The following is an 8,761-nucleotide window of genomic DNA, read 5'->3' as shown; positions in this document are numbered from 1 at the left end:
GATCTTCATCTCCATCCCGAGCAGCGAGTCCAGTGACCGTGAGCACCAAAGCCCGCGCTGACTGAAGTGCTCTTTACAAAATGTTGCCGCTTCAAACGACAGGTTTTACGGCAGGAAAATCGAACGCTCATTGCCTCTCATCTTCACGGAGTGGATCGGGAAAATAATCGGGATATTAAACTTTTCTTTCGTAAGGGTGCACCTCACAAACCTTCTGTATTCCGCCAGAGAGGACTGCGACTGCAACGCATCGTCATTTGTATTACTTTTGGTACTGCTTTTGACATTTTTGCAATAAATCAATTATTGTAATTGCATTTATCTGTCTGTCATGTTTTTCTTATACAGTACAGAAATAGTTATGTTAAGGTTTAGAGGTAGGAGTGGGATTATAGGCTGGGATTATTAGCGACTATAAAAATATTTGTAATGCTATTGTTACTAAAATGGTTATTTTCCTGCTTTGTACGTTTTAAACGTTGAAATACGTCTGTTTTAGCATCAATAAAAACATACAAAAATGTACATTTTGTGCTTGTAAATGTTACGTATTAATACCTACATATAAACAACGAGACCAGGCTGGACCTGACCAATCGTTTTATATTCGCTATAAAATGGGTAGGTTTAGGTCTGGGGGTAGGTTAAGGGGTCTAATAAAATCTAAATCGCTTATTGATAAAATGATAAAAATGCATCTATATATCTTAATGATATAAAAGATAAGTAAATATTTGCCTGTTTTAATTTCTCTAAAAACGTTCAGAGTATGTGCCTTCTGAATGTTGATACGGTGACCTGCCTGCCGTTCTATGAAACGTTAGGCTACAACAAAATCTGCATTAAAGTTAAGAATGTAAGGATAAAATCTGTTAATATATAATTTGTAGTTGTGGTGCTCCTAAATTTTTGGTGAGTGCTCCTAAATTTTTGCTGGTGCTCCTAACTTTTTGAAGTTGGGAGCACCAGTGCTACCAAGTAAAAAAGTTAATTTCGAGCCCTGCGCAATTCTTTATATATGCATATATTTTATATTCTATCTGTATATATTGTATAATTAACTGTTCATTTTGTATCTGCATCTCTTTCAGCAAAATAATATATATACAAAACATGAAAAATATTTTAAAGGTCTAGTCATTATCTTAATCACTTGGTGCCCCCTTATTGGCTGGTGCCCCAGGGTACTCGCCCAATCCCGTCTATGGATAATCCGGCCCTGACTAAATAGCTAACTTCCCACATTTACACAACAATTTTGTGTAAGTAGTTTTTGTTTTAAGCATTTCTATGTGTATTGTTTTGTGAATCAATTCCATATGATATAGCGTATACTGTAAAGGCTGCTGCTTTTTGCAACATGGTGCAGTTAAAGACTATATTTGACTTGACAGCAAATTCACTGGTTGGAGTGTGAGCACTAAACCAGTTCATATGCAGAGTCAGTCAAAATGATCACACACATAGTTAAAAAATAGAATATTGCAAAGACAAAGTAAAATAAACAGACTTTATCATTTTAAGGTTCAAAGAGAGGGAAGAAAATGCTTATGAAAACTAAAATGTGACAGGTTTTAAGTAGATCTCAGGGGGAAAATATGAAAATAAAGACCATTTTAAATAATTAAAACAAAACAACAACACCACCACCAAAAATGTTACACACTGCAGTGGAAATTTTGCTTCCTAAACTTTGTGGCTAGCACACTTCTAGTATGAGTGAATGGTAGATAACCCGGTGTCACAAATGCAGTAGGACAGAATGAATGATTTCAGTATCTCCATTATCTCAGAGACACAGACAGACAGGGAAGAAATTTTAATAAGCACTTTCAATGTTGTCTCTGAGAAACCTGTCCAGTCAACAGATTTGGCCTCAGTACGCCACAAAAGCCAATGACTGAAGAGCGAGAAAGAGATAAAGGTGACTTCGGTGAGCGTAACATCAAAAACAGCTTTTCGAGGCGAGTTGCATCTCAAGGGGAAATATCAATCCACTGGCCTGTTAACTCTTTCTGTTCATCCAGCTCAAACCTGCACTGCAGTTCTGTGAGTGACTAGGTATCAAAGTACTTGTTTATTCTCATGATTAGTACCACATTTTTTTAAAAATAGAACATTAAATATAAGAAATAAATGAAATACAAATAAATTGAGGTATAGCAAACAGTATAGTACACTGATAATAAAAAGAAATTTTTCTTAAGCACCAAATGTTAGAAAGATTTGACACTGTGACACTGTGACAATCATGTGACACTGACGACTGGAGTAATGATGCTGAAAATTCAGTTTTGCATCACAGAAATAAATTACATTTAAAATATATCAAAATAGAGAAATATTTTTTTATACTGTAATTAATTAATTAATTTGTTTATTTGTAATATTAAATGCAAATAAATGCAGCCATAGTGAAAATTAAAGACTTCTTTCAAAAAGCTTTTGAACGGTGGTGTAGACAGAAAATGATTAATCGAGATGCTTTTTGCCCACAAATTGTTGCATTTACAGCATCTTTCAGCAGGGTCTGTTTGATATATCATGCTAAATAGCATAATTGCACTGGTGTATATCAGTTTCCATCAGTTCCATCTCTGGCATAGCCTTAATTGAAGAAAGAAACAGTTGCTGCCTATTGAATATCTATTTTGTCACAATTTCAATTAGAAGCTGGAATGAGTGACGCTGCTCAATATGTCCAGCTGGCCTAAAGCCAAATCTAATGGGACAGCAGTAAAAACACAGCATTATGAAAACGATTAGGTCAGTCCAATTTAAAAACATGTCCATACATTTATAGTAGCAATTACTTTTTGAGAGTATATATTTATTAACATTAATTCCAAAGTATATTCGGAAAAACATGAGTTTGGTTCATTTTCCTTCTTGGATTTCTCTGTCCTCACCAAGCCAAAAATAAACAAATGGCACTGTTATTATGACAGCCAATCAATGGCACCTGGGAAAAGAGTTTTCCTTCTGCATCTCCTATATGTAGTTGGTACTGTTGCTTTGGAAACTGTGTTGTGGCTTTGTGTCGTAGCCCCGCGTGAACATATCTCCACAGGATGCAAAAAACACAGCGATTAGCGACACACTGCGCCTTGCTCCCCACACCTCCTTACCACATACGGACTCAAAATGCTCCAAGCATTTCACCACAGGAGTCAACCACCTCCTGAGCTCACAGCGTCTCCAACGTATCGTCAAGACATTTCTCCAAAAATACATTTGGATAGGGCCACCTTCAGAACAGCTGGAGTGTAGAGACATTAGGTCTGTACTGTTTAGCCTCCGGTGCTTTGTATCCCACCAAGATAAAGCCTTGCAATACACAAAGTGCTTGTAAAGGTGAATTGTTTTATTTTCTGGTTACAATTCACAACAAGGTTCCATTTGTTAACTGCATTAGTTAACATGAGCTAACAATAGAAAATACTTCTAAAGCATTTATTAGGCTTACTTAACCCTTGTGCTGTGCTGAAAATCCTATACCTAATTTGATGTTCCTGGACAAAAATGACTGGCCTTTTAAAATTTGCTTGTAAATCTGTCATTATGCATTAACCAAATCCTGGATTCAAACTTTTTGTCTTGTCTTATTTTCTTTCAATTAGCACAGGTTTGTATTTCTTTTTGGGACTGACTGATCATAGGCCTCATTGATCTGAGCTTATGTGCATCAGTTTTTGAAAGAAAAAACATTATTTTGATATAGATTATTTTGGCAATATTCACTCAAAAACTGAGGTGCATACATTCAGATCAATCTATGATCAATCAGTTCCAAAAAGGAATACAAACATGTGCTAACTGAAAGAAAACAAGTTGATAAAATAACTGAATCCAATATTTGGCAATAATATAGCATGATGAGAATTTTTTAAGCGATTCTTTTTGTAGGTTGTTTATTTATGGGAAAATAATCCCCAAAAAGCAGTATAAAATTTAGTTCAATGTGTATTAATGTTAATTTCAACATTTACTAAAGCATCATTAAAGTCAAAAGCTGTATCTGTTAATATTATTTAATGGATCTAGTTGTATACAGTTGTATTTTTATTAACTAACATTAACAAAGATGAATAAACAACATATGTATTGTTCATTGCGTCTAGGTTTATTCTACGATAACAAACGGCTGCATGTACATCATCCTTTACTTTACTGACGGAACCTTATTGTAAAGTCTTACAGGTTATCTCTTAATAATGTTTGGTCTCCACAGACAGATTTGAATTAGTTATTCAAAAGGTTTATCATAAAATATAATTATTACATGCATAAAATAAACCTTTACTTACACCGTATGTCCGGTTTTCAAAATCCAAATTTTTTTTTCTGAAGCAGGTATTATTTGGCATAATTAATAACTGTTAGATCAGTGCTGTATTTGTGTGGCCTCTCTGATTTCTGGCCTCCATTTCCATTAGCTGCATTTTTCTGGAGGACTAAATGAATGCAATATGTCATTATCAAGAGGGGCATGGACCATATTTTCCAGCAGTGTTGTGGAGAAAAACATGTTTGTATAATACTGCAGTCAGATATTCTAGGCAGAAATGTGTGATTACTTCCTCCCCAAATTCAGCTTGACATCCGTGGGCAGAGGTTCAGTCAACTGATTTTCATCAGTTATGTAGACACCGGGCAGACAGTTACATAACCAAAAGAAAGAGAATTTAAATCATTTATCCTGGGTTGATTTCTGTGGATGGGCTTGTCTCACGAATGCTAAGAGTGGATTTTATAAACGGCATATGGAAATGTTTTTAACAGTGCCCAGATAATAAGAAACACTACAAATTGTGCATGTCTTTTTGATTGTTATTTGTGAATCAGCTTGCACTAATATTCTGGGCTTATAAATATTGCAATTATGTTGCCATATATACATATTGCCCAGCTTGATTTTTTTAATTATTGTTTTCCTTGTGTAAAAGAAGGTTATTTGTTAAAATGCAAAAAAACATCTTATTAATTAAAATTATATGACAATAAAGTTAAATATAAAGTTAAATATAAGATTTCATGCTTAAGCCCCACACTGACAGTGATTACATCACTGGTTTGTGTCAGTGTATCCAAATGTATCAGGCAATGTCTGCACTCCTAGTTGTTGCATCGTTGCTCATTTGTTGATGTAAATCACTGTCAGCGTGAAATATACTTTACTACTGAATCTCCTAGTGGCTGAAGTTGGCACTACATGATAATTTTCAAGATACAGACACTGACTGTCTTGAAAATTACCCCATTCCCTTATATAGTGGACTATTTGAGTGGTGTCCGAAACCATGCTATCAAGTGCACTCATTCAATCCCATAATGCACCTCAATAAAGACGTACACTCAATGGCTAGCCACTAGAAAACACCCACGCACTACAAGCATCATGCGGAACAATTTCCTTTCTTGTGAGGAGATACCATTCGTAACAATTCCAGTGCACGCAATGTCCAAATTCACTCATTCAGTGGACTATATTAGTGGAGTAATGTATGGAATATTTAATGAAGGTATGGGGGCAATTTCGGATACACCGATGCCCCTTTTCTGTTAGCGCTCCTAGTGGACAGAGTCGCCACTGCATTGTAAATGTTATCCAGCAAATTAAATTATTTTTATGCAAAAAAAACACAAACTAAATGAAGAAAACATAGGAAAAAAACAAGCAAAAAATGTTCAGAATAATAATAAAAAATATATATAACAAAAATAAAAACGGTGGATAAAATAAAATATAACAATATAACAAAATGAAATAATAATAACATAGATAATAAAAAATACGGAAAAATATAACAAAAACAGAAAAAAGGCACTAAAGCATTTTAATTTGTTTTTGCTTCCGTACCTTTAAGTACTAAAAATGCCTAAAATAGTAGGCTATACAATATTGGTTAGTTTACGATGATTCATAAAATCTCTCACCTTGATACCTTCACTGAGCACCAACAACACCCTGAGCGTCTTACTGAGGCAAACATCTCCTCAACCCTCCCCTGATCATTACAGCTGCACGAATGACAACATTTACCCATGTGCTTGCTATACTACCAAACCATTCGCTTTGTGCGAGACACCATGGACATCCACTCCGGAATGGGTTGTTTGTTTTAGTTTTCTAGGTCGCGGGCTCGTTCTGTAGCGTTACAACAGGCAGAATTAAATAAGTATCTGACTGGAACGCAGAAACAGCTCGAGAGCAAACACTCCGACGTGAGCGAGGACTAAAACTTTTCAAGAAGAGAGAGAAAAGATGTGCTTATAAGACATTAATCCGTCTTAACAGGTAATTATGCTTTATATATTTTATTTTTCTAACTGTCAGTTTAAATTCCTTCACATATCGCTGTATCAGTACGGCTGTACGCGCGCGCGTGTTATCTCATCCGCAGTAGCGGAGCTCGCATACTAACTAACATGCTGCAGTGAACTGACGGGATGTAATAGCCCATTTAAAGGCCTAAATAACAATAATTTTGACGAGTATTATTATTGGCACAACTCCACCGCTGTCTATATTTGCAGACTTTCTAGAGTAAATGCTGAACGAGACTTAGCCTAGGTTAAGCCGAAAAAGTCTTTTCCACATTTGTGTTTTTTTCGTTGAGATGAATTATGTTAATCTCGTTCTCTCTCATTTTGACAGTTTAAAGTTAAAATGTGTTCTAGTATGCGTTATGATACTAAGTAGGCAACTATTTTGCATGCATTAGTCATGCAATGTGAAGTTGACTGGGTGATGATAAGCATTTATTTTTTGTCTCAGTTAATCTGCTCTTTAGCTCTTGATGGTATTAGTTGTGAAGAATAGCTGCTTAAGGCGGCTTGTTTTGCATTAGTCATGCAATGTGAAGTTGACTGGGTGATGATAAGCATTTCTTTTTTGTCTCAGTTAATCTGCTCTTTAGCTCTTGATGGTATTAGTTGTGAAGAATAGCTGCTTAAGGCGGCTTGTTTTGTTTAAATCTCTGGTGGTCAGTTGCCTTAGTAAAAGCTTTATTTATCACCACCTTTGACACATCCATCATGTTGGAGCTTCACTTGGGAAAGTGCTGTTTCTTAAAGGGATAGTTCACATAAAAAGTCTGTCATTATTTATTTACACACCCCAATGTCATTATAAACCTGTATTTTGAAGAATGCTCTGCTGGGACATTTTCCACATAGTGATGGCGCATAAAGGTTTTCATTTTATGGTTATATCCTTATCTGTAAATGTATTTCCATCTTGCATTAAGGCTTGTCCTGACTGCACGCAACATACATTTTGCAAAAATGTTCTATATTAAATGTAGGTTGTTGGAGATTAAATACATGTTTAAAATTCTAGTAAGATAGGTGAGTGTGTGTTATTTTGGTATTACTTATATACTAATTTATTTTTATTAATATTTTGAATTGGCTTTAATTTTATACGTTCAGTTTTCATTTAAATGTTTGTAAATTTTTTAGTAATTGATGCTTTTGTGATTTTATTATTATTTTTTATATTACTAGTTAGGTTTATTTTATTTTTTATGTTAGTTTTAGATCAGTTTTAGTTTTTATTTATTTTATTTCCAGATAGTAATTTTAGAGCTTCAACTTGGACTAAATAAAAATTAGAACTGAAATAAGTTTTGGTTATTCCTCTAATATTTATATTATATTTTATTTCAGATATATTTGAATTAACAAAAAATGTTTTGATATAGTTTTAGGGTAACACTTTATTTCAATAGTCCACTTTAGACATTCTGTTAACAGTAAGTAACTTTGCAACTACTGTCAACTAGCAGTTAGTAGAGTATTAGTAGACAACTTATTCTACTAACCCTAAACCTAGTCTACTCTGAGAGTTAGTAGACATGTAGTTGCAAATTAATGAGAATTAGTTGACATGTAGTTGACATGTAGTTACAAAGTTACTTATAGTTAAAAGAATGTCTAAAGTGGACTATTGAAATAAAGTGTAACCAGTTTTGGTTAACAATAACTGTGTAGTTAACATTTCTCTGTGTTTGTGTTTTTTAATAATTTTTTAATTTAGTGATTTGAGCTACTGCTTTAAAATGGTAACCAATCAGCAGTTGTTGGACACGCGACACGTTCAGAATTAATAAACTTTTAATAAACTACAGAACAGCGCGAGCCGGAAGCGGCGCGCCTCACGCGGGCAGGGCTTATATGCTCCAAGAACGGACACTGCAGTAGTGATACAAAACACACAGGTCTGAAAAGAGCAATACTTTTAATATAGACAAATTATTATTAGGCTGGGCTACTGTACGTTTTTTTATGACTGCCGTATTCGCAAGTATTTTCCAAGCAAATTAAATGCATGTTTTTATCATGTGTAAAATTACTGATTAACATGGCGAATAAAAGTAGCTCGTTTTTTTACACCAACAATATACTATATATAATAAATATAATATACTACTTACAGAACTTTTACAGATTTTTCAAACTTGATGTGCTGTTGTGGTAGGCCAGTTTCAAATCGCATAATTAGCACACTGCCTTTGTCTTGTCCTCACTCAATTTAAAGTGCTCCCACACAGCTGAGGTCTTCGGCATTTTTGTCTTCTCTTCCAGGTGAACTGAATCATGATGTTCACTCATGGGCGATTCATATTCAAGTGCGAATGAGAACCGTTTCGCGGGGGATGCCAGGTGTTGAAAAAAAAAAGAAAAGAAAGAATATTCGAATCTCAAAATTGAAAATCGAATGCCAACCCACCGAACGAATATTCGAATAATCGAATAT

At 34.6% G+C, this 8,761-nt stretch overlaps 1 protein-coding gene across 1 annotated transcript in view; it reads left to right on the top strand.

Moving 5' to 3' along the window:
- The first annotated feature begins 6,121 nt into the window (after window positions 1–6,121).
- The window catches only part of LOC107749939 (teneurin-2-like), a 93,224-nt gene continuing 90,584 nt past the window's right edge, over window positions 6,122–8,761 (top strand). The window contains exon 1 of the mRNA XM_016565189.1: window positions 6,122–6,298. The gene's annotated coding sequence lies outside the window, so the exon portion shown is untranslated. The remainder of the gene's footprint in view (window positions 6,299–8,761) is intronic.

This window comes from Sinocyclocheilus rhinocerous, unplaced genomic scaffold, assembly GCF_001515625.1.
Source record: "Sinocyclocheilus rhinocerous isolate Xijiao unplaced genomic scaffold, SAMN03320098_v1.1 scaffold320, whole genome shotgun sequence".
NCBI classification, from domain to species: domain Eukaryota; kingdom Metazoa; phylum Chordata; class Actinopteri; order Cypriniformes; family Cyprinidae; genus Sinocyclocheilus; species Sinocyclocheilus rhinocerous.
Note: the sequence above shows the minus strand (reverse complement) of the source record. Positions and strands in the feature narration are given on the sequence as shown.